Source organism: Cynocephalus volans, chromosome 8 (assembly GCF_027409185.1).
Source record: "Cynocephalus volans isolate mCynVol1 chromosome 8, mCynVol1.pri, whole genome shotgun sequence".
Lineage (NCBI taxonomy): Eukaryota > Metazoa > Chordata > Mammalia > Dermoptera > Cynocephalidae > Cynocephalus > Cynocephalus volans.
In genome coordinates this window covers 144,266,026-144,292,974 of record NC_084467.1, presented here as the reverse complement: position 1 = coordinate 144,292,974, position 26,949 = coordinate 144,266,026, and the positions used below count along the sequence as shown (strand labels likewise).

The 26,949-nt window shown below is 40.9% G+C and overlaps 1 protein-coding gene across 2 annotated transcripts in view; it reads right to left on the bottom strand.

Annotated features, from left to right (window-relative positions):
• C8H1orf21 (chromosome 8 C1orf21 homolog) overlaps nt 1–26,949 on the bottom strand; it is a 223,953-nt gene that overhangs the window by 156,446 nt on the left and 40,558 nt on the right. Inside the window, exon 2 of one of the 2 annotated variants that reach the window (XM_063104089.1) lies at nt 5,185–5,344. The exons of the other annotated variant lie outside the window; for it this stretch is intronic. The gene's annotated coding sequence lies outside the window, so the exon portion shown is untranslated. The remainder of the gene's footprint in view (nt 1–5,184; nt 5,345–26,949) is intronic. 2 annotated transcript variants of the gene reach the window in all.

Sequence of the window (26,949 nt, the reverse complement as noted above, 5' to 3'; positions counted from 1 at the left end):
TACGTGTTCAGCGAAAGGTTCTTAGAGAAAGAGACCAGAGTGGCAAGCTCAGGAGAACTGGACAACATGGGCAGGAGGACCACGACTGGGGCTGACAGGAGACCGCAGCTCACCCTCAACAGGCATCAGGCAGCACCCCCGGGGGGTTAACGCTCTCTAGCAGACCACATTCAGTTCTAGTCTGAGACATGAAAGTTGCAAGCCTATCTGAATAGAGTACTAAATGTGTGGCTTGATGATAAACCCTTTTACCTAAAAAAGGTAGAGCAGAAATAGGTGAAAGTGAGGATTTGACCACATTCTATCCTAAGGAGGCCTTTGCCCCAGCTGTCTTTGTGAGATCACCCATGGGTGGCCTAGCTGTGGTGGTTACATTCCTGCATATGACAAAGGTACATCTGGCAAACTGCTTATTATTGCTGTATCTGGGAGGATTGTCATCTGCCATCACCTATTACATCACTGCCATTACCACCCCAGGAACAGGCCTGCAAAAATAAAAGACACATTTTCTAATCCTAGGATCTCTCTGAAAATTTTAAAGAATTTTTGGATCCACATTAAAATTTGTATTTGTAGATCATTTTCTGGACCCAGTCCCCAAACCTCTCACTTATTCATTGACTTTTTCTATGCCATATTTTTTGTTGGTTTGTTTAATTCTTCTCTGAGAGAGGAAAAAACTTAGTCATGTCCAGTGGGCACTGGGATAGTCCTTCTAGCAGTTTTAAAAGCATCACAAATGATTAAAATTTGCGGTAAAAAATTTTATTCTCATAAATTCATAATTATCCCATTAATTTTCTACAACAAAACAAATAAGATTCTTAATTCACTGATTCTGTTGGGTCCTTCCCCTGTCCTGAAATCCTCCACAATTCACTAATGCCCTGAGGTAAAGCCTGAGATGCCTGGATTTTCAAGCTTCACCTGTCTTCAGGGACACCTGAGGCCAAGGTTCCTAATCTTACAGATGAGAAAACTGGAAGCTGAGGACTTCAGGCAACTTTCTAGGGGTCCCCCAGGACCCAGTCCTGCTTCCCCACTGTCACCTCTTCCTACTGCTCCAAGGTAACTGGCATCCTCTCCATCCCATCAGGTGGCTTGCACAGTCCCACCTCTTCACTTCCGCTTAAGCCTTTTATTTTCCAGGAAGAAGCCTTCCCATCGTTCCATGCCTGCCCTCAATTTTCTCTCTTTCCTAAACTCTAACTCAGTCAATTATTTGGTGTTTCTTATACATCGCTCTTAAAATAGATGCTAAGTGCTTTGAGGGCAGAAACCCTCTCTATTTGTCTCCCCTGCTATGATGAGTGCTCTGCTAGGCAGAGAGCAGGAACTCAACAAATCCTCTTCAAAGAGCTCACCAGTGGCTGTCTCTGTCTTTCCACCTCTGCACCTGCTACACCACCCTGCCTAGAACGTTCTCCTTCCTCAATTTTGCCTGGCTAACTCTGGTCTGTGTAAGCTGTCCCTCCCACAAGGTCCCAGCGTACCTGATAATTACCCCTCATGGCCCTCATCATAGCGCAGGATATCCGTCATTCCTACTTACCTATCACTTCCACAACTCTAGAGTGCAAGCTCCTTGAGAGACACAGACTGTGTTTCTTGTTCCAGCTTCTAACAGGGCTTAGCTCAGAATATGTGCTCAATAAAAAAAAAATAAATGAATCCTCCAGAAGTAAGTGGAAACTCCTTCCCATGGAATTCAAGGCTTTCCACCTACATCTCCAATCCCAAATAGCTCTCTATAGGCACTTGGCTCCAGCCAGTTTTGTCTGCTACTAACCCCTGAATGTATTTTCATTTTCTAACTCTAACTGCCCCTGCTCACAGTCTTCCCCTTCAGTAGAAAGCCATCCCCCTTAATCTCTGCCTGTTATTCAAATTCCACCCATCCTTCATGGTGCAGAACAAGTCTTATCACCTCCACAAAACCTTTCTCCAGGCCACACAGATCTTCCCTTTCTCTAAAGTCATCAGCATGTGTCTATACATGGTCCCTTCATCACTTACCCATGTGGCTATATGTCTGCAGTGATCTTTCCATATCAGTCTAAATTGGCCCAAAGGGAGCCCCCCTCCCTATGAAGTTAGCATTTATCCCTCATTTAGGAAATAATTATATGCACAGCCTTGGGACATCTGTGTTGATGATATATATTGGTAACTTTTGTGCATTTTTGTCTTGGTGTCCTAATTCATTTATAAAATTTTCAAGGCAAATCATGCTTTTGGTTTCTTTGATCCTGGGCAATTTTTTGCACAAAGTAAGAGGTTAATAAACATTTGTTACCTGACATGCTGGCTAGAAAGCAAAGTGTGCAGGATGTGAGAACTATGGGAATTATTTTTTTTTAAAAAAACAAAAAAACTTTGACCAAAAGTTCAGCTGAAAATTTCTGATTATTAGAGGCTGCTTAAAAAGGTCAAATGTTGATAGTATAATTACAGCATAATTTGGTAAAATTACTCTCTGAATAAAGGTTATTTTTAAATAGAAACTTTTGTCTGTGATAAAAAATTGTGAATAGAAGATAAAAATTAGTAGAAAAGGAATAAAAAGGAAAAGAAAGAAAAAACATACTCATATGCCCCAAATTAACACACACCCCCTTCCTCCCCCTAGATCAGGAGAGCTGGCCTGCAGCATCCAAAACTGCATCAATTGACTTTTACTACAAGGTCTAGTTCATGACTGAGTTAACACCATGGCTCTACAAAGGTCTATCCAACAACTCCCTGAACATAAACACAATAATTCTCCCCATGTTGCATAGAGAGGAGGTAGAATCAATCTCTTACCTGGTGTGTCATAAACATTTCCTTATAATTATGTCTTGATGTACTGTGTCTAACTATTTATTTATTTTATATCTCACTGTATTCCCCCCCAAAAATATGTACAGCAGCTGCTTTCAACCATAAATAACAATCTTAGGACACATATGCTGTGTTCAAGATTAGTAATTCAGGGTTCAGTAACCTAGCAACAGAATGTCAAGAGACCTTCTCCTCATCTGTGCCCTCAACTGCCAAGGATCTCCAGACCTCCAAGACATGGGCCTCTAAACCCACTGTTCAAACCGGGCTTGGTTGTTACAAGTCAATATTGGTCAACAATGGAAAGATCACAAAACACAGGAGACTTTTTGCCAGGCTCCAAAAACCTGAGTGTCAAGGAGCATAAATAGGAAGTATGCATATTACTTGGGACCAGAGGCCACAAAGTTGTCAATTAGGCATTCACCTTTGGGAAAGCCAAATGAGGCAGCATCTATAACTCTCTAGCAACCAATATCTCACATGTTTTACATGCTGTAGGCTGAATACATATTTTTAATGGAAATGAACAAATGTACCCACGACTAGGCACCTTCTACCAGATGAAGACAAGAAGGAAAGAAGGGGACATTTTAATGTTTTGTTTTAATGAATTAATAAAAGCTGAATCCTTATCTCCAAGAAATCAAATACAGACTGGTCCTCCTCCCTGTTGCTTAGTTTGGTTTGATTTCATCAGCTCCTCTGTCTCACTTTAATGGGTGCTGGTTTCTAATGGGCATTTGTAGTTAAGGGTCTTTTGTTTCTTAAAAAAATATATACATATTTTACTGATTTTCATTTCCTACCCAATAGTGAAAATCATGATATAGGAAAGCAGCATAACAATGTGTTTTTTTTAAAATCAACCATTCCAGCAGTGGCAGAAATAAGTGAAACGTGGGAGGCTGGTTATTTGTACATCAAAGGGAAAGTGAAATTATCTTTGGGTGACATGATCATTTGTTTTCCGCAATGAAGCAAGCAAATCAAATAGGAATAAAACCGGAGCCTACCATCACCATTCACAGTATAATGAGTTCTTGCTAGATTAACCATTCTCCCTCCCTGTTATACTCACTCCAAGAAAACAGATGTACAATGACATCAGCAAAACAGCCAAAGATCATCAATCTACAAGACAGGAAATGCAGCAGCCAGACTTGTATCCTTTCTGAGCATTAGCTGACTCCTGGCTGCTGGCTCTGGTTCTGCAGTGCCGGAGATAGGCTCACAAAAAGACATGTCTTTGGGAGGCAGCAAGGATCAGGGGTACATTTATCAGAAGCAGTGCCCGAGGACACGGAAACCCAAACCTGCCACGGCTCTCCAGATCAGGGGGCTACCTATGTGGTATGCTTAAGGCCAAAAATCTTGGACTCACTGAATTTTATGGTATTTCTCTTCCCTCCAACTCAACCACACATTATTAGAAGCTGGACATGAACACATTCTGTCAAGAAGACCAAAGACAGGGTGTGTGAGGCACTGGGGAGCCCCGACCACTGGCATTACAATAGTCCTTTAGATGGCCGAGGCCACCACCTTGCACGCAAAGAACAGGCCAGTTCAAAGCCCGGCTGGCCAGGTGCTAAGGTCCTAAGCAAGAAGCATGGCCTGTAGAACGGATGGGGTGGGTGTTCCTGGGTCACAGGAGTGAGGTGAGGTGCTGATACTGTCAATGCTGCCTTTAGCTCTGATGCTCCGAGTTTAAGATGGTGACAGGCATGTCAGCCTCAGCATTTTCTCTACAACTGGAGACAAGGAAGGAGACCTCTCCTCGATGTCAAACAGCGATGGAGAGCTACAGGACTCAAAGCATCCGCTGGTATCACAGATACAAAAACAACTAATAACTAATAACTGAAGTTTTCATGCCACTTTACCATTGGCAAAGGCTTTCACATGTTGGCTCTGTCAGTCAGCCAGGGTCTTATCTAGATGAGTGAGAAGATACTGACAGCACAACACTTGATGCCAGTAAATTTATTCCAGATCAAGGGTTCCTCGAGCGAGGGGAAGAAGGAGAATCATTTCTTTTAGAAAAAGGGGGAGTCATCCCATTTTGATTTCCTCTGCTTGAAAGTAACAGAGTTTTAGTGAACAAAAACTCAGGAAGAGCACTGGAGCACATTCAGTGATATTTGTAACATCTCCGACTCAATTTCCACTGCATGTCTGTTGAAGCTGCATTTTATTTTGGATGTCAACATCTGTGCAGGGAACTTGCTTCTCCTGACCGTGGTAGCAGTTTCTGGAATCAGCAGGACAAACGCTAGGATATGGACACTACTGAGTGACTTTCCTCCCACCTCTTGCTAGTCCCCACCCCCCTAAACTATTTCAATCGCCACCTACCAACAGGATTTTGAATTAAATCTGTGGCTAAATGTCTTCAGAAACGCAGTGATGACTTCCAATCCACTCGAGGAAATGTGTTTTACTCCCAGGGTGCTCGCTCACACTGCTGTCCTTGGGGTGGAAGGGTCCATGCGTGGAGTCCCAGTGGAGAAAAGCCCTGAAGAGCAACAAAAGGAGCCGGAGAGAAATGAGGTAAAGGGAAGCTGGTGAGCTGAGCAGCTGTGGAGGCTGCAGAAGCTGGAAGCAGCCAGAGGAAAAGGGAGAGAAATAAAGATGGAAGGGAAGCGAATGGATGCAAAAGCTTTTTTGAATGCTCTCCCTGCCAGGTCCACCTGACCTCTAGACTCAGCTCAAAGCATCTGGTTTCTAGAAGCTTCCATGATCCCGACCCTTCCCTGTGAGCTCTCAGCTCTTCCCACATCCCACATTGTCTCCCCCCTACCCTTTTATGTGTCTCCCCAGTGAGACAATGTATGCCAAAAGCAGGGACTCTGTTACTAACTTTTTAAACAATGTACCCCCAACTCCTAGAACTGTGACTGATGCACAGAAGGTGTTCATGTTGGTCAAATAACAGATGAATCTTAAAAATGTAGCAGGTGTTAATAAACAGATACTGGCCATCACAGTCCTGGGGCAGCTTTGGGATCTTAAACCAATATACAGCACAACAAACTAAGAAATGAATTTTATTAGAAAGGAAAGTCATTCGGTCACCGGAAAATAAAGGAGAGCTGCGTGCAGTTTCTCTCAATATTCTGCAAGCTTGAGTGAGGCACTATCATAACTAGCATCAAATCCTTACAGGTGCAAATTCAACACTTCGTACTCTTTGCCCTAAAAGTGTTAAGCAAGGCTTAATAAAGTCTGATTTACCCTCACCAGGAAGAACTTATACACTGGAAAAATACAACGTGTTCTGTTAGAGTGATGGACTCCTTGAATGTCAGGCTATTTACTAAACAAATTACTCTCCACATCACTTTCTAATCTACTCTTCTAGTGAAGATGGCAGAAGTTGGCACGAAAAGTTTAGGACTCTGCAAAAGTCCCTGTAATGTCAATGTTCCCCAGAAAGGGATCAAACACAGAAACAAAAGTACTCACAGCAAACAGCACAGGTTCAATATTATGTACAAAAGAGGCAGTTAAATAATGTTTAAGTAAATATGATTACTGATGAGATATTGTTTTTTTAAAAACGTACACTTAACTTTATTCGAGGAATGGAACACCCTTTGACAGAATCACCACCACAGCACAGAAGCATAATAAAGATATGAACACCACGCTAATCTCTAGTTATTTAAATTTGCAGCAAAATCTTTTATGCAAGAGTTAATTTCGCACTCTTTTTGGAGTTCCACCATTCTATCATCACTTTGTTTTCCAACACAAACTTTAATGCCCCTTAAGCCCTGAATTAGTCTAAGTTTGATTCTTTTGAAGTTCTTTTTATGGCACATATTTAGAAATGAATTAAAATTAACTTTGTTTGAGAAAATTTCCAAATCGTTTGTGATACCTGGCAACCAGCCAGACTGTTGTAAAAGCCAGAGTTGGTGTAAGTCAATGGAGATGTTAAATTGAAAAACTCTTGGAGTTGTTTCAAATTATAGCAGAGTCAAAACCATATCCATTTACTATTCAGTATACATGTGCCAGGCGTAATATATAGTTCTTTACTGCTTCAAATAGTCTAGATGTAAAAGTATGTATGTTAACTCCTTTAGTGAAGATGCCTTTTACTGTTTCCCCAATGGTACCCAGCACAGATGAATGAATAACTGAGATTGTGACAAACCTTCTTCCCCTACTTATCTTTAGGGTGGACTCCTGAAGAGAAGCAAATACTGCAGAAGACGGAAAAAAGGGCAATCACCACTGGAACAATCTCTACCACACACAATAAAGTAGTGATAACCTCCCCTACTGGGATCACCCGGCCCTCAAATGCCCAGTCCCCAGGCAAAGCTCTGTGAGGGCAGTAACGGGGTCCCCTCGGCTATGCATCCCCAAGCTTGGCACAGGACACTCAACACCACCTACAAAGAGGCAGAACGGGCCAGCCGAAAGGACATAAGCTTTTGAGTCAAACAGATTGGGGCAGAATCAGGCTCTGCTATTTACCACTACGAGACCCAGGGAAAGTTAAGCAATCTCTCTAAACATCAGTTTTGTCTTCTATTAAATGGGTATAACACCATCCACCTTCTAGGATTGTTCTGAGGATTTCAAACAATATCTACAAAGCAACTGCCAAGATGCCAGGCACTTGATAGGTGCTTAACAAAAGATAGCTGTCATTATACATATCAGGAAGTACACATGGCTTTATATGATAAAAATGGCTGTTAATGCCTAAATGATCTTTATGCCTCACTCCCATAAAAATGCCTCCAGATGCTCAAAGCTCATGCCATTTCACTTTCCCTTTATCTGTGTTACAGACCATAACAAACCAGGCTGAGGAAAGAGAATGGGCAGGCAATCACACTGACAGCTGCAAGACACCCATCAAAGAGGCACAAAGGAACCCTGAGCAGACACAAAAGTCCAGAAGAGTCTGGCCAATGCAGTACAGGGACCGCGGCTTTCAGCGACTGAGCCCAAAAACCAGTGTTCCTCTGAATGACCACAAAGAGGTCAGACTGCCTGTGGAAGACTGATTCTGCTTAAGACGGCGAGAGAAATGGAATCTATGTAAAAAAATATTTCTGTCCAAATAGTTAGCCTGGACTCCCTCCAGCTGGAATCCAGGCCTATTCCCTTTGGGTTCTCACAGCACTGTGCTTGCTTCTCCATGGCAGTCTCCACACAGTCTGTTTAGCATTGGTCTGTGCCTCAGTGCCCCTTGAAAGCAGGTAACCAGTTTTATTCATTCTTGATCAGTAAGTCTTTTTTGAATATACCAATTTACTTTTCAACATAATAGATGCAATTCTAGTCACTTCTATGTCCTCACCAAGTTCTTTCGTTAAGGATGAATTAAGTTAGAATACTCTGTATCTGCACAATTTATTGCTTACACAGCAACACCATCTTATGGAGCATTAATTTACAACTCTAAAATAGTGGGGTAGTCTTAATCAGACTTGATTAGACAAGACATAATGTCAAACCAAATGATTGCCATCACCTTCTCCGGAAAACAGCCTGACATATGTTCTTCTGCCTGGTTTGGTCTTCTCGCTCCCCAAATGCTGAAACCATTCATGCATTTTTCCAGTCAACATTTACTGCTGTTGGGGCCACCACCATACTAGGCACACCTGGACATATACAAATACATATATTTGACTTCAATGGAGTGATTGTCAGAGGGTAAAAGAGCAAGTAAGAAACTGCAGTACAATGAGGTAATTGATATAACAGCATGAAAGGAACTGTAGACGATAAAATTACAAAGGATGGTGTTAAGACACAATTGTGCAGAGAAGACAGAACATGAAAAACAGCAAATTTGGGACTTTTGCTATCAAAACTTCCTAAAGAGGAAGAGTGGGAACATCTTCACCATAAAAGAACAGAAATGTGTCATAACCTTTCTGAAGATCATCGAGTTTCCATCTCAGAAGTAAACTTTCCATACTGCCTTTAAGCTGTTAGCTATGATAATGCAGTTACCTAACATGGTTAACTAAATTTAAGCAGAAGCGCTGAAAATATATCAAGTGTCAATGTGACAACCCATATGCAAGCAAGAATCAGGTTTCAGCATACACACTCCACACCTATACAGAGAGAATTATATAGTTTCCTGATGGGTTCCCTGGACTACTATAAAAACTTTGACAGTGAAAACCAAAAATGAATAGTACGATAATATTCCAAAGTCTGGACATTATATATTCATCCATTCATGACCTCATTCTGCAGATATTTACTGAGGATCCAGTTTGTGCCAGGAGCCACTTAGACACTGGGGATATGATGGGAACTAGGAAGTCAAGAAGTTTTAAGTGGTTATTTGAAAAGGTTTTCCAGTAAATCTTAATATTAGCAATCCCAGAAAGGTAATCATTTGTGTCAGTATTTTCATTGCTGTACCCAAAAAGGAAAATATTGTTGGCCAACAAAACACCTGTAAGGGAGAAAGTATAAAAGGAGAGTTCCTGATTCAGGAGTTGGAGGGGATTGGGTATCTCACAGCTACTTTCTAAGACTGTTTCTCAGAGTGTGATCTGGGGACCAACAAGATTGGAATCTTTTTAGGAATGCATATTCTCAGCCCTCAGAATCTGCAGTTCTAACAAGATCCCTAGTGATTCACATGCATACTGAAGTTTCAGAAGCACTGTTTTAATAGGTTTTATTTACAAGTTTAATCACAAGACAGGTCCCCTTATATTTGTGGCAGAATCAGACCTCTAAGCCTCCTTCCAACTTTTGAGATACTCAGGCTTTGAGAGCTTGTCTTTGATGAACTGAAACAGCAAAAAAGCACTTCGAAGTGAATTCACACATGGTTCTTAGTATGATTATGCCATTTCTGAACAGCCAAAGGTGTTTATTCACTTTAAACAGAACTGATCCTCATTAACAGATGGGTAAGGAGGTCTCTACAATGGGCCAGTTTGTGCATAAGGGAAATAACCTAAAGGAACCTGAGAAATCAGTCAGTATCAGCCCTAAGTTCCATCTACCCCAGTATTATGACAGTGGTATTAAAAGTCTGAAGAGTACTCATTTGCCCTTTGAAAATGTCAGGTCACTAAGGTTAGGGGCAAACCTACAAATATTTTTTGCTATCTTTAATAGTGGAACTTTGAGAAATTTCAAACTCAGATGTCAGAATAGTTGTAATATTAGACATACATGATGCAGCACACTTTATTAAACTCTAATTCCTACTTTCAAAATCTAGAATAATCTTGAAATGAAAATATAATTAACTAATTAAAAATTGCCTATATAAAAGAAATATATTTACTGTCCCCTAATTCCTACAAAGAATGCAGGTGTCTGAGAAGTTTTGCACTTGCTTGGGATCAGTGGCTTATCATTCATAAGGAATTGAGAGAAACCACATTGCGGTACTGGATGTCTTCGGAGGGACCTGATATCTTCCATATGCCATCGACTGGTAGGTTATGTTGTGCACTGCTGTTGGACCAACCATTTAATTTACCTCTAAGTATCTGTAAAACTGTAATTTTACCTCTAAGTATCTGTAACTGTAATGACTGATGCTATTTACACACACCCTGATACTGGATTACCCACAGAAAATAAGAAATGTCTAATCGACTCAACTGAACCATGCCACAGTGTGTAAAATATATCAAAACTTGAAATGTTCCTATCCTTTCCTTCAATTCTCAGTTTCAATTACTGGATAAGGATTAAGTTGTTTTTTTTTTTTTTTTTTTTGTCTTTTTCGTGACCGGCACTCAGCCAGTGAGTGCACCGGCCATTCTTATATAGGATCCGAACCCGCGGCGGGAGCGTCGCTGCGCTCCCAGCACCGCACTCTCCCGAGTGCGCCACGGGCTCGGCCCAGGATTAAGTTTTAAACATACAAAATTCCATGCTCACTGTCTTTCCAAAAGTAAATAAACAAATGAAATTCACCCTGTGTGTATTTTTTAGTGTTTTCCTTATGGATCTGAGGCCCATGGTATATGTTTGCATAACACGCTCAGGATCCCGACATGATGCATGCTCTTCTTCTGTCCGTATAATGTTCTGTTTCTTGTTTTCAAATATAGAAACAATTTCAATCAATCTCTCCAACAGCTGGAAAGAAAGATTAAATATAATCTCTCTTCTCTTTCCAAGTTCACTTTCAAGCTAAAAGTATATTCCAGGAAAAGCAAGGACAGCACTTCATTCAACCTTAAATTGTGACTCAAGTAGACAAAAGCTGTGAAATAAATAGCTGGCACTCACTGTCCCTTTACCCCTGAGGTTTCACACATGAGCACCATCAGCTATTTCTTGAAGAACAGTCAAACACGGCAGTTATAGACAACCAAATTAAAAAAAAGAAGAAAAGAAAACAGTTCTGGTAGAGATTTCTTCAGAGATTAAAAACTAAAATAGGTGGCAGTATCAAGTCAAGTCAAGGCTTTGGAACACAATAGAGGATATTAACATCAGCACGTTCAGCAAACTAATGAAAAGACAAAACATTAAAACACAGGAACGTTTACATTGGGTTGTCTCCTTTAGGAAAATGAAGCACTACTTTCCTGAGAAGGGCAATTCTAGTAAAAATGTGTTATTAAACTGTGTATTAGTCAATACTTCAAACTAAAATCGCATGAAGAGCCAAGAAGGAATTGCAAAACAAAAGCAGAACAATCAGAAGCCCGTGTTCTGCTCTCCCTGCACCGGGGCGGAGCTGCATTTACCAGGGGGCTTCACAGCCACCAAAGTCTGCACGCAGAAGTCAGCAGTCCATGCTCTAGAATCTCTGCAGAACGGAACAGGATTCAGCTCTTTAAGATAAGCGTGGCTATAATACAACTCTTGCTTCCTCTCCCCCAAGTGATGCGGGCTATGCTCCTTATCACTTAGAGGTGTTGCATAGCGTGCGTACCAGCTAGATCTTTCTAGAAGCAGACTATGGCTCCTGGTCTAAACAGTTTACTGCTCAGGAGGGAAACAACCCTGGCTGAATAGAGACCAATTGCCTCTGGAATACAGCAATTCTCTCAACTAAAGGCTTTATGCTTCCTTCTGACTGAAAGGTTTCCGTTCCTGAGGCCAGTTTCCCTAAAGCAACAATAGAAGTGAGGCAACATTACTAAATTTTTTAAAAGACTTAAAAACCACTTATCAAATAGAGCAGTTTATAATGAAACTGTGCTGGGTCACAAGAAAGAGAAAGCTCGAGAGCAGACAGGCAGAGCGAAAAAACAAGGAAGATATAGACTTGGCCCCTGCCCTGTATAACCTGAACAATTTCACCAGTTCTGAGTAACACCATAAAAAAAGGGAATCATAGAATTTTTTGTGTTATTTACCTATAAAAAGATCAACCAAAGTCTGTTCTGAGCCATTAGCCACACAAATATATCATGAAAAGGTACAAACCACGGCCTTCCTACATGCAAATGATGAATGTGGTGGTTCTGCCTTCTTCTTGCCACTAGGCCACAGTGGGGTCAGGCTGATACTACTGAGGCAAATATGACCGTATTGCACAAGCAGAAAAACGGAGCTCATTTTCTGGTGCAACCCTTCATTCTGCTGTTTCTGACAAAAACAAGAGCTTCCAGTGACCCACCCCCAATGGAGACCCCACCAATGAGATGAGAGGAACATTCCACCTTAGCACAGAGACAGAGCTGTTCTCACACCCACTCTTGCAAAGAAGGGAAGTTTAGCTCTGCACCAGGCTTTGGGGACTCTAGGAACAAAAATCTTTTTTAAAGGAATAAGCCCTTCATAGGAGACTTGTGGAGATACCATCATCCTTCTTTGCTCTCCTACCAACCAAACCTTCTATCTGTAAACAAGAAATAAGCTCCCCCCAGAAAGCTTTCATCAGGAACACTTCTACACTGCACATGCACACGTCTAGGATTTTAAGAAGCTTTCCATATACTGCCGCTATGGGAAGTTTCACTTAAGTAGTTGGCTTCAGCTTTGACTTGTGATTTCAATGTCACAAACTATTTCACCTTCCAGGGAATGCAAAAGATCTCTTAGGACCCTTTTATTCATCTCCAACAATAAACTAACATTAACATTTATTGCTAAAAACAAAATTATTTATAAAGAATGTAAACACTCAATGGAGCATTTGCTCATTAAGTTTATAAACATGGAAAACTTGAACTTTCAGATGATTATAATTTGTTAATGCCCTTATGTGAACTTGGAACAGAAGAGGCCTCCAAAGTGCAAGATATGCATTTGGAGGAAAATTCTACAGCTAACTTTTAACTCATGTTTTTGAGCATGCTGTGCAACCATGCCTATGTCTTTAGAGAAATGTGTATGTGTGTATGTGTGTGTGTGCAAAATTCTTTAGAGCTACAAAACGAAGTCTTACAGCTGCTGATGGACAGATTGAGATTAAAACCGATATTCCAAAATTGGGTAAAAAAATAAAATTTTAAAAAGAACAGACACGACAATTATTTTTATGAGGCTCATTTTGAAAAATCATAGCTTTGATAAGCAATTGTCATACTAGGGGTGAATTCAGACATCACTTTAAACTTCTTTTTTCTCCATCATCATTTCTGATTTTAAAGAATAAAATAATTCATTAACTCAAAAAAAAAAAAAGGGGGTTAGGTTCTTTCCTGACCTTTAAAAAGGCTTTCTTTCATCCACATAAAATTTAATGAAGTATAATATTGATATGGATATGGCAGAGAGCAGAAAGTTAAAGCAAAAGGACAGGCAATTAGGCTATATGTTTATTTTGATAATCTTTATCTGGCTCTGTGTGTGTGTGTGTGTGTGTGTGTGTGTACACATTCTGGGCATGCCACACCTACAAGGCACATACCTCTCTAGTAATATCACCTCCAGTACTTGTTACCATAAAGCTCACAGACTTCTTGTTCTTTGTGTTAAGACATTGTTGACACCTCTATAATGCATACATTATTGGGCAGATAACACATTAGCACCCTTCCCTGATTTAGTGCTATAGCTGGTGAGTCACCTAGCGAAGGGAGTCCAGAACTGGGCAGCAATGAGAACCCTGCCTGCAGGGGCACAGGGCTTGGAGGACTCCCGGGAACCCTGCAGTAGTCAGCATGGTGGCAAGGTCCACTTCACTGACCTTGGTGAATCCAGAAAAGAGGCACTTCTCTGACTGAAGTGACCAAACCTCCATGCACACTCTCTGCCAGATGACCCACACACCATTCCCTTCATGATGGTATCAGGTATCCACCTAGAACCTCTCTGTGCTGTCTTCTAAGCAACTGATTCATTGTACCTGGAATTTAAGACACCACGCACCCCAATCTTCCCATAAAATACCTCCTTCCCTCTTGTGTTCTGTCTGTTACCCATGCCTTGCACACCAGGCAGGGGGACTTTTCTGTGATTTCCAAAATCTAGTATAAAACTCCCTTTCTTATTTTCAGGACTAATAGGAGCTAGCACAGTCTGCCTTTTCCACCATGCACCTGGCATGAAGAGGTTACTGGCACTGAAGGAAAGCTATAAGGACATACACGATCACATAATTAGAGACAAACTCACAGTTGCTAATCTGTGGGCTATCAAATATATTAGATACAAAGATCATAATTTTGACTGGTATTATATGTACCAGTATAATGTTGAGATCATTGATAAAGCCTTTTCCAACTAAAACTGTTCCCAGAAGACTTAAATTATAATTTCCTGGGGAAATTATCACTATCATCAATATCATTATCATTAAAATTATCACTATCACTATTGCTACCAATATTGAGTTTGGTGGTTCCTGGATATTAAGTAACCTAGCTAAACCCAATTTTCATTGCTAAAAATACTATAAAATAAATTAAAAATAAAATTCGATCACCTTAGTTCATTTTAAAAAATACATCCATTTAGGCAGGAAGATAAGGAAGAGAGTAGTCTTATCTCAAAACTTTTACTCGCATATTTTTAAGGGTCACTAAGGAAAGGGAGGGAGTAGAGGAACTTAGAATGGGAGGGACATAGTCAAGTTACCAAAGAAAAATTTCTGCTTGAAAACTGTCTCTCCGTACCTCTCTTAGCAGCCACTCTTCACACCTTTCTTCTCTCTAGGAAACGGGATCCAGGAGAAAAAGGAACCCTGTGGTTCCCTTGCTACTGTCTCCTTGAAGGAGCTCACGGTGGCATCCGCATGTAAAGAAGGAAGAGTCTCTGGAGACCCAGGCCAGCATGCATTCAACAACCACGTATTAAAAACTTACGTGCTCTGTAGTGAGCAAAAGCTAGATATTCTCAAAGATGCTATGACAGCCCTAACTATGAAGGTTAGTTCACAGCCCTGTAGACAATTACAAGGCAATTAACAGTAGCAGCAACAACAATCGTGAAGGGCAGTATTTGCAGATGGTACCATAAGCACTTGGGAAGCAGCACCCAAGGGCTCCAGCAGACCATCAGGGAAGTCTCAGAGAGAAGGGCGATCCTTAAGACTTGAAGGATAAAGTGGTGTTTCCCACGTTGTCAAGACGGGAGGGTAGGGTGGTGGTAAGAGGTGGTGACCTCGAGGTAGAGTGAATGTATGAGCAAAGCCTAGGAGACCTGACAAATATGTCATGCTCTAAATAGGTCTAAGGAGGGAGTGTCAGGACATGAGACTGCTTAAGTAGACAGGGGCTGGATAATGAAGGGCCTTGCTCAGACCTTGTAAGCCACTGATGTCGGCAGAAATGTGAAACAACCAGATTTCTGTGTTAGTGGCATCATTGCTGGGAACGAGGCTAGAGGCAAGGAGATCGGTAAGAAAGTTTACAGTGGTAGTCCAGTGACCAGGTAACAGATGGAGAGGGTGGAAATTAAGACACTGTACCAAATAAGAAGATACAAAAGATATCATTTGGGCGGGAAAATAATGAGAGTTTGATGACTATTTACATGCAGATGTTTAGGTAAGTTAGAGAAATCTAGGCTAATTCAGAGGTATTTGGCATGAAGAGCAATTGGGTAAATGGTAAATCTATCACCCAAACATGTCATCATTGAGACATTAGTAGAGATAGAGAGTAGACAAATGAATGGACAGGGCTGAAGCACAGGACAGAGTTGTGGACCAGATACCAGATGTGAGATATCAAACATGCAGGCCGAAGAAAAAGTCATCGATGTGACTATTCAGGACAGCGTGCAATGAGGCGGTCTGTAGCCTTTTTGAGTCACGGACGCCTAAAATCTGATAAAAGTTATAAGCCTAACCCCTAAAAAACGCTCATTTGCATATAAGGACAAAGTGCCACATTTCCCAAGAGTTACAGATCCTCTGAAGCTCATCTATGAACTCACAGGTTGAGAACACCTAGAATAAAGCAAGTAGAGAAGAGGGCTTAGTAAGGGGACAGTTAAGAAATAGGGCACAGAAGAAACTAAAGAGCTACCCAGAAGAAGTAGAGCCTCTCCAGTCACTGTAGACCACTCTTTCTAGAAATGTATGTGCAATAGGGGCAGTATGGATAGAAAAGACTGGGTTTCAAAGTAGAATTTTGGTCTGTTGATTTTTAACATTTTTCTTACAGGAAATTTCAAACATATCCGAAGTAGAGAGAACAGTATGATGTAACTCTTGTACCTATGTCTGGCCTTCAACAATTATCAACTCATATCATTTCATCCCTGAATATCAGTATCTATCTCTAAAAAGGACCACTAAACAAATAACCACAGCACCATTATCATATCTTAAAATATTAACAATAAGTCCTTAAAATAGTCAAATATCCAGTTAGTGTTCAACTTCCCCCAACTGTCTCATATTTTTCTCATTTTGTTTTCAGTTTGTTTAAATCAAGATCCAAATAAGGCCCATATATTGGAACTGGTGACAGTAACTGTTTTCTTCAGGCTCTTTTAATCCATAGGTTTCCCCTGCCTGTCTGTCTGGCTTTGTTCCTTGGTCATCTGTCCTGTAAAGTTTTGTTTCTTTGGATTGTTTATTTTTTTACTGTTTTTATTTTGCCGATTGCATCCTCGAAGTACCATTTAACACGTTCACCTGATTCTTCTGTATTCTGTAGACTCAGATTCGGGTTCAACATTTTGGCAAGAATAGTTGACAGGGAGTGTTGAGTTCCATCAGGAGACACAACAGTAGGGTTTTTTAAAAGATGCGGCCGACAAATCATACTTACCTGCTATGGGAAAAAAGCCAGTGAAAAAGGCAAGGCTGAAGAATAGGAAAAAGCACGCAATGAAAGACAGTGGACAGTGAAGACAGAAAAATATAAAAGGCAATTGTGTGCTCTAACCATGAAGCTCTAGGACTTTCAAGCAGCCCTGAGCACAGCGTTTGCGGTAAAAACTGGTACCCATCACAACGGTCCTAAAGGCATCAAGAAGACTGAAATATTTTATATTTACTTTGATCAAAAGCATGAAGCCTTTCCTGGATTTTAAAAAGTCTATCATTAAAACTGTCAAAATTAGAAAATTCTGTGCTTAAAGAGTTAACCTCCCAAAAAAATTCACAGAAGAGGGGTCTCTACCATAACACCAAATGGGTAATTATTTGGTCTTGTAAACACACAGTCAATGTAATCCTGCAAGGGAAATCTTTAGCCAATAACATAACATTGATGTAATTATTATGGCGAAACGGTAATAAGGAGAGAGACTCAAGGTTATGTATAACTTTTTAATTAATTTTTGCCATTATCCCCACATGCCAATTTTTTCCCCCTAGGGACCAAAACTTTGATTTTACAAAATGCACCTATAAGAAACACAAGGTTCCACTAACTAACACCCTCCTAAGGGACACACTTATTCCACCAACTGGCCCTCTCCAGAAAACCTGTCTTGTTGTCTCTGACTTTTTGACTGTTCCTGCCTCAAAAGAACAAGTTTTTTTTCAACATCTCTAGCTAGGACGTTTTAATGCACTGAATGTTTCTATGTTCTATAATCACCTTGTTAGAAACAAACTCCAGGTCTAAAAACAAAGCACATTTTAATTGAGGGTGCAGTGATATCAGGTGAAAAGGGCCTAGCTAAATTAATAGGCTTTTCATTACAAAATTTTATATTCTAAAAACTTCTGTGTGAAAACAAGCCTGTTTTTACTGCATTTATAAACACATCTGTGGGGTGATTTTACTAGGATGAACGGACACGTCAAAAGTCGGTGAATACTTCCCAGATGCTACTATAGAGACTAGTGCTAGTCCTCTATGACGTGCCAAAAACAAGGGCAACATATTAAGATTCTCATTAAGTTTTACTCATACATCAAGGCCCAGCTCAAATGTTACCTCTGCTGGGAGGTCTTTCCACACCCCGTGAAAGTAGTAATCCACCGTTTTCCCATATTGCATCATGTATAATGTCACCCCACAAATCACCCTGCACATGACCACTGAACAAATACAACATTCGTCCTAGGTGTCTATACACTGAGGATACAACAGATAAGGAAGAAACCTTCTTTGGAAGAGTCCTGTTTTCATCTCCCTAGATATGGGACCAAGTCACACTTCTGCACTTGCATGAACCCCTTGCTCGGTGCTTATTATGTGTTCACTGAATGCTCAGAAGAAGCTCTTCGTTTTCCTCACGACAACATTGTGAGGCAGACAGGAAGCGTTCATGTTATGTTTTGACTTTTACATACAGAAATCAGGTTCAAATGTAATGTGACTTCACCAGTCTCATAGCTAGTGAGTAGGCACCGTGGAATCCAGTCCATCTTGAGAACAGATGGGTGAGAGGACCAATGGTCCAAATTATTAGTTATTGTAATAACCATGGGGATAAAAGACAACAGCAGAAAAGATTTAAAAATCTTCCTTTGTAGAGACTCTGGTGACTAGAACCTGAGTCCTCTTTCTAGACTGTCTTCCTTGGGAGGCAGAACTTTCCATGGACATACAGGTTAAATAACGTGGGATGAAAGGCATTTTAGAGTCTCTACTCTCCTCCATAAGCAAGATTTTTTTAATTGAAAGAATTTCCAATTACGAGCTCATTCTAAAAGGCCATGATTTACTTCCATCACTATGGAAAACACTGCCCACGTACAGCCCTAACCACGGGGTGGGCCTTCTCACTTCCCACCCAGGCAGGCCAGGGGGCTCCAGGTACAGATGAATCCAGGGCACTTCAGGCTCTGCTTGGACTTCTGTGTCTTGAACCCCCATTTCAGGGACTCCACGCCCTTTGCTACCCTTGCCCTGCCATCCCTTCTGCAGCTCTACAAAGGAGAGCTGGTTAAAGGAAGTGATGGAATGATAAAGTTCTAGAGACTTCGGTACTATCCTTCCAGGGAAACATGGGGCTTTGAGGAGGAAGGATGTGGACCCCAGAGAAATAAATGACCAACGGCATAATTACTGGGGAAAATAACCTGGAGTGAAGAACTCCCCCAGTGTGCCTTAAATAGCACCAAGCAGATAAACGATACCTTTTACAAGTATTGTGTTTATAAAGGAAAGTTGGCTTTGAGGTCTCCAGGATCCCACCACAGGGCACAAGTTCATGAAGAAGGCTACAGGAGATGAAGTCTCCTTTGGAGAGAGAAGGGGAGAAAGTAACACGGTATTTATAGACTTGCTGGCTGGTGAAATATAAAATCGGACATCCACTGACGAAGAAAATTTGGATTTTAAAACCAGGTAACTATCCACATCAGAACAGCTATTGCATTGCCAGTTCCAAACCAGTGAAAAGCAGGTTAAGCAAGATCTTACATGACACATAACTATCTCACTCAGAGCTTTTTATTCAGGGCACACAGGAACGGTCTACAGAAAAAAAATAAATTTGCACATAAAGAGTAAAAATGCTAAGTCTATGATTAAGGGATTTTGTACTTAAACCTCAGGGAAGAGCCTGCAAGCGGAGGAACGCCCTTCAGGAAAATGCACAGCAAAATTCTTTACGTAGGTTCTTTTCTCACCTTTGCTTCACATTCAAAGTCCAGCATATTACTGTTGTTATTACTGACTTCAAACTCTAGTGCTCCATATAAAGTTGAACAGGAAAGGGGAATGGAGCAGAGATAAAATAAACTAAAATGTCATATGGTGTTAAATTGTTTAAAATCCTGATGATCTCAATATTAAATTCTGAATCACTGGCAACAATCAAATAGAGCACTGAGCCAACCAATTCACACGTTAATGTAAACTGAAACACAGCCTGTCATAGTCTTTTAATTTAGAACTTTCCTTCCATATACACAAATATTTTTGTTCAGCACACAATGTATCCAGGAAGATGGGGATAAGGATCAACTGCAGAAGAGTAAGGACTTTAATCTTAACAATCAAGTAAGTGAGGTGGGATCCTTTGTGTTTCTAGATACAATCAGAATCATGACCCAGAGAGCAAAAATAACTTTTTTAGTCACTCAGATCAGAGGATTAGAACCAAACCGGTAAATGCCACAGTAAAACTAATGTTCAATGTAAGTAAAGGTCTGTCATAACTGTAGCTCCCTAGAGCTGCCCTGTCCCAAGAGGTTGTCAACCAAAGAAAGGGAGTCACCACCACTTATGAAAGTCAATTAGTGCTGGACATTTTACAAATATCATATTCCACATAATTTTTATTATAATCCTATATTAAGTGTTATTTCCATTATGCAGATAAGGAAATGGAAATTCAGAGAGGCAAGTGACTTAACTAAGATAATGTTGCTACTAGAACCAGAACTTGTACTAAGCCTATCTGACCCTTAAAATCCTTCCCAACTCAGATTCTATGATTATGATAATTGTTACTAACAACTCCCATTACATTTATTAAATGTTTATTATGCATAAGGCTCTAAGCAATTTATCCACTGTCATATGAGGTATTATTATTCCCATTTTATAGATGAATATGCTGAGGTTGAGGGTTGAGTAGCTTGCAAGGTCATCCAAGAGTAGGGGAAAAATCGAGTTCCATTTGATCTGAAAATCCATGGTACATTTCACTATTGGGCTGTTCTATTCACTGATCACAACATAACTAAATGGAGTCCAAGAGTCTGGCTGTGACATTCACTGATATCTCTCATAATATTACCAGTGAATACCAAGCCCTGTAAACATCAATACCTGCTGAACATGAACCACTACAAAATGGGCCTACACATTTCTTTTATTATTGAATTTTTTGACATGCTTCTAAACCAGATCAAAAATTTTAAGATTGCCTTGAGTTTACAGCTGCTTTAAATACACTAATAAATTTCTACTTAGCTCAGAATTGTATATTTACTACACATATTAGTAAGCAGTATAAACACAGTGATTAAGATTTTTAGTTCTGCCTATTCATCTATAAAATGGGGATACAACCTATTTCACAGGATTGTTGTATGACATTTAAATGAAGTCATGTATGTGCTTAGCTGCACATAATCACACACTATAATGATCAAACAACATTGCTTTTGCTCTCCTATTTTGGAATTGGGTCTAAAAGCAAAAACATTCTTTTAGGTTAAACAAAATAAAAGAACTAACAAACTAGTGAATGAATCTGAATTTGAACTAGTGAATGAATTTATGCTATAAACCTGGAATCAGGCATCTGATTCGGGGGCAGATTTGATATTTGATTTCTAGAGAAACCAGATGTTTCCCCCTTTTCTTGTTTTTTTTCTTTTAAGAGGACATTAAAAAAAATTAGAATATCTTTTAGTGTAGGAAAGGTTTAAGAAAAGAGCTGTGGAAATTAATTAATGGAGAAAGAGAAGTATAGATACAGCATAGTTAAACAAGGAATAGGAGAAACATGGTCACTAAAAATAACTCAATCACAAAAACCAAGAGGAAGCTGTACTGAGGTAAAAATGCCTATGTATCCTGGGAATGGAAAATTCCACTAACCAAAGAGGAAGCTTTCCTCTATCAGAAGACTTGGAATTTTAAGAAGGTACTTTTCCCCTGATGCCTGTACAAAGGGAGTAGGTGGAATTTCAGTTTACTAAGGACTCTGTGCCAAACAAAAAATATAAAATAGGACCCTTCAGTTTGAAATGTAGGGAGAATATCCCCTATATTTGATGTATTGCCGGCATCAACATTCAAAAAGAAACACAACCTATCTAGGACTGGATTTTCGTGGAAAATGTAGAATCTGGCTGGCCTCTCCTCTAGGACTATTTAACTGGAAAAGGTAAACCAGGTTTCCTAATAATTTTTAACATGAATGCTGAATACATAACACATAACTTTTAAATGAAATATACTTCACAATCGCAAACTTTACAAAACATCCCTTTCTCTTTCTACACACACACACACACACACACACACATACACACACACACAAAGGGTACTTCAGAAAGTTCATGGAAAAACTGAATTGAAAGCTAATAACAAATCTTTCATGAATTTCTTGAAGACTTCCTGTATATGATTCATATTCATATATATATATATATATATATATGATTTTCATATTGTGGTCTTTAAAGTATCAAAGACACTTTCCAAACTTACTATCTACTATACTGGAATATGCTTGTTCTACTTGTTAGTAAACAGCTTTCAGAGAAGCTTTTAGAATCATGAGATTTCTTCAGGACTTCGGGCCCACACATAGGAACTGAGCTAAGTTCTCTATTACATTCATCAGGAATAAGAGCCCATTTTTCAGAGCTCCTAGGAATGTGAACTCTTTAGCCTTCCTCTTTCTTTTCACTGGGAAAAGCCCACAAAATGGTGTTAGGGCTGCAGGTGACACATAAGTTCTTTCTGGATCCCACCCAGCAAACACACAAACAAGCTGACACCTCCATGCCACCTGCCCAGCTTGACCCCATAGCTTCTCACTGTCTTTACACTTAGAGTGTGGCACCAGGAAAAAAAAAGGTTCTCAGGGAAGACAGGAACCAAGCATACCCACAGAGTTAAGATAGGAAGAAAAACAAGAGTCATGGGAAGGTCTGAGTAGAGCTTCTTATCAGAGGAAGATTTCCTTATTGATTGCTGTTTGTTTGCTTTACTGAAACAAGAGCCTTGATTTTGTGTTTCAGGTCAATTTTCTGAGTTCATTTTGGAGGAAGCCTGATCCGAGTACCAAATCTCTTTTTCTGCTTGCAGGATGATTTTGTTTCTTGAAATGAATAGTTGTTTAAATGCAGTAGGGAGAGAGAGAGAGATTGAGTCTTTCCATGGTAAGATTTTGTAACCTTGTAACCTAAACAAAAAATTCAAGAGATTTCGTCACCCTGCCCCACAGGCTCTTTCACCTAGTGTCCTCTGTCCACAATGGCCAGAAAAGGCCCTGGTTGTCAAAGATACCCCAAGGCTGCCTTTTTCCTACCCTTCAGGTCTCAATGCAAAGCCATGTCCTCAGAAGGATCTTCAAAAGTACTTCTCCCCAAAACCAGCTACTCAGTCTCACTGTCTTAGTTTATTGACTTTATAGAAATTATCACTACCTGATATGACCATGTGCAATTACTTCTTTACTTGGTTATAGCTCCGGCCCTCTCTTAAACAGCTGTTCCCTGAGCCCAGGGACTTCTGCCTTGTTCACGGCTGCATTCCCAGCACAGAGAACAATGCCTGCCACTGGTAAGTGTTCAGGAGATGTCTACGGAGAATGAATAAGGGAGCGCTAGAAGGGCAAGAGAATGGGAGAAGTCCTAGGAAGGGGACAGGGGAGCAAAAGCATATTACCTTTATGTGTGCTAACAGCTACTTAGTTCAGTGGGGAATGAAGCTGTAAGGTCCAGTTCGGTTGGACAGAACTGGCTTCTAACGCCACTCTGCCCCGGACCTAGAAACGTGGTGACTCCTTTTTGCGCCGAACATGTCAAATGGGCTCTTGGCTTTTCCACATGTCTTTTCCACTTTCTCTGCATGTGCACATTCCCACTCTCCATGCCACCCACTCCCAAATCTTCACCTCCTACTCTTGACCGGGACCGTAACTCACTTCATACTGTCTTCTCAACAAGAATGCCACCGACTTAGCATCTCCTCCATACGTCAGTGACAATGCAGCAAGTTTTCTTCTGCGAAGGCCAGCCCCACCCCTGCTCCCTGCCTAGGCCCTCCCTTCTGCGACCTCCCCCTGCTCCGCATCACCATCGTCTCCCCTGCGTCGGGTTGTTCTCACCCTCACATCCTGTTCCCTTCTCCTCACTCTCCTGTTGGGCTGTGGTCACCACCGTGCTGCTCTCCTCCCCATTTCCTCCGTCCTGACCATGCGGCGAGGCAACCAGTCCTCCTTGGTCCCACGTTGCTCCATCTCTACGCAGCATTAGTTACAAGTGAGCATTCCTCCTTCCGTTTAATTTTGGAAAAACATTTTTCAGATTTCAGATTTTGTTCTTCCCAATGCAGACGATTAGATTCCCTCCTTTTAAAAACACTTTCTTAGCTTAGCTACTGTGACACCACAGTCTCCTGGGTTTCCTGCTACCCTAACTGGTTGTTCTTCCAGCCTCCTTTGTTACATCCTTCTCTTCTGCCAACTGCTCACATTGGGGTTCTCTGATCTCAGCACTGGAACACTTAAATTCCATCAATGTCCCCCTATCCTGAACTTAACAAGAACAAACCAGAGCTCTGGATCGTCCTTCCAGCAAAATCGCCTTCAGCCTTTCTCATCTCAGTCAAAGGCATCCAATGACACAAGCCCAAACCCAGAGAATTATTCTCAACTTTCCTCCATACGTCTCTTCCAAATATACCCTGAATCCCACCAGTTCCCACCTCTCTGTTGCTCGAAGTCTGATCCACAGCATTATCTATCTCTCTTGGACTTTATAGCAATAACCACCTGATAATATAAACCATCTTCCCTGCAGTGGGGACAGTGATCTTTCCAAAGCTTGAATCAGATCACGCCACTCCCTGGCTCAAAAACCACCGATGGTTTCCCAGTACACTTGGAATAAACCCTTTCGACAGACTCTGACAAGGCCTTGCTCCCTCCCACCGTCCTCACTTACTACCATCCAGGAATGAAAACCCTAGTGCCGTTCCTCAGACATATCCAACTTATTCCCAGTACATCTTGTCCGCATGTTGCTCAGCCGAGCTCTTCCCCTAGAGCTCACCACGGATGCCTTCTCACCATCACTGTCATCCTTTGGTTCTCAACCCAGTGCTGCCTCTTCAGAGGGAACTTTGCAGCCCACATGGCCACACCCCACCCCAGACACTCTACCATTCTACCATGTTAACTTGTTCATGGCATTTTTCAGTTCCCTGAAATGATCTCATTGCTTCCATGTTTATAGCCTGCCTCATCCAACCAAATCTAAGCGCCTGAAGGGTGGAGTCTCTGTCTCTTTTGTCTACAGCTGTTATCCCCAGTGTCTAGAACTGTGGCTAGCATGTCAATGGTGGTCAGTAAACAATGACTGAACGACCGACTGACTTTAAGCCTCAGTCTCTGCGTCTGCAAGTAGTGATAATACTTGGATATACTGGATTAAATAATACTATCTGATGGAGTAATGTCAGGATCAGGTCATATACATAAAGTGCCTGACACCACATGACCCTTGCTGAGTGCTCAGCAGATGCCTGTTATTATCATTAGACACCCTGATCATTTCACCGTAGCATTTATTCAAGAGTCATTGAATGTCAACTGTATTCCAACACTATGCTAAGTGTTAGTTAAACAATAAACAGAAAACAGTCACTGTCACGAAAGTGCTCACAGTGTAGTGTACGATGGACATATAGAATCAGGAAAATGATTGCAATACAGAGTGAGAGAAAACCTGATGGAGAGTAAGCGATTTTAAGAGCCCTAGAAATGGAATACTCTGTTTGCCCTGCTGAGGAGATTAGGCAGGAAGGGACTCTCAGAGAAGGATTTTCAGAAGAGATGATACCTTAAATGTCTTAAGAAGGATAGAAATTTATCAGGTACGGGAGAGAAGCAGTTCATGCGAATGTTTCCAGGTATGAAACAGGCAAGCACTGTTTCTAGGACTGAAAGGGAAGGTAGGGGACGGCATCCACAGGGAAGTTGAGTCAAGAGACTAGAACTACTTGGTCCTGTTGTGGTAGCTACTAGCCACGTGTGGCTACTGAGCACACGAAATGAGACTAATGCCACATGCTGAAATGATATTTGGATATACTGGATTAAATAAAACGTATTATTAAAATTAACTTTGTCTGTTTATTTTTGTGTTTTATAGCATGACAACTAAAATATTTTAAATTACATACGTGGCTTGACTTGCATGAGTATTCTCATTGGATAGCAATGATCTAGAAAGACAGAAAGACTGGTCATGAAAGGCTTTTCATAGTATACCAGGAAACTCGAGTTTATTGCATAATCATTCTCTCCACAGGTAATGGGAGCCTTTGCCCTATGTGGGCAAGTAATATGTTCAGATCTGCACTTTACAAAGACAGGCATATAGGTGACATCACATATGTATTACATATATTAAACCAGTCTCCCTCAGTCCTCTGGAAAGACACAATTGGGAAAGAAAGACTTCTGGATCCCTATTCTTCTCTCTGCCAGTCTAGAAGACAGCCCCGGGGTACCATTCCTGGCAGCCCAAGCAGAGGTAGAAAGGATTTTCCATGTCTGTGGTTTTAGATCAGAGCAGGAGAGACTCCAGGGCATGGATGACAACCACGCACAAACCCCCTCCAACCCTGCCACCAGGAAAAGGGCTGCCAAACCTGCTACACCATCACAGGCCAAGAGGAGATGGCCAAGGACTGCTCTCTCAGGCCAGGTAGACCTGCCCAAGGAAGGCCCAGAGTGAGGGTGACTCCAGGTCCTGAAAAAAGTCCATCTGCCTGTATCTGGGGACAACTCAGAAAAGAGCACTCCATGTGGTCCCTCACCCTACAAACTTGAGAAAACAAAAGCATGTACCTCTTGAATCTGGCTTGACTGATCCTGAATTTCAGTGTCAAAAATTCTGACTAAATAAAAGCTTAACCAAAAAAAAAAGGATTCTGGAACTTGTTTTTTGATATCAAATACAATAATGAAAAAAACAGCAAATTCATATTCCATATTTTCCTTTCCTTCACTAAAAATAGCAAAGCAGAGGAACTGCTAATAATCTTAAGGATTTTGTAAACTTCTCATGTTCTCCATTTAGAATTTCTGCAAATACCTTAATTCACCAAAAGCCTATAAATTTTGCAAGAACATGGGACTCCATTTTTCCTT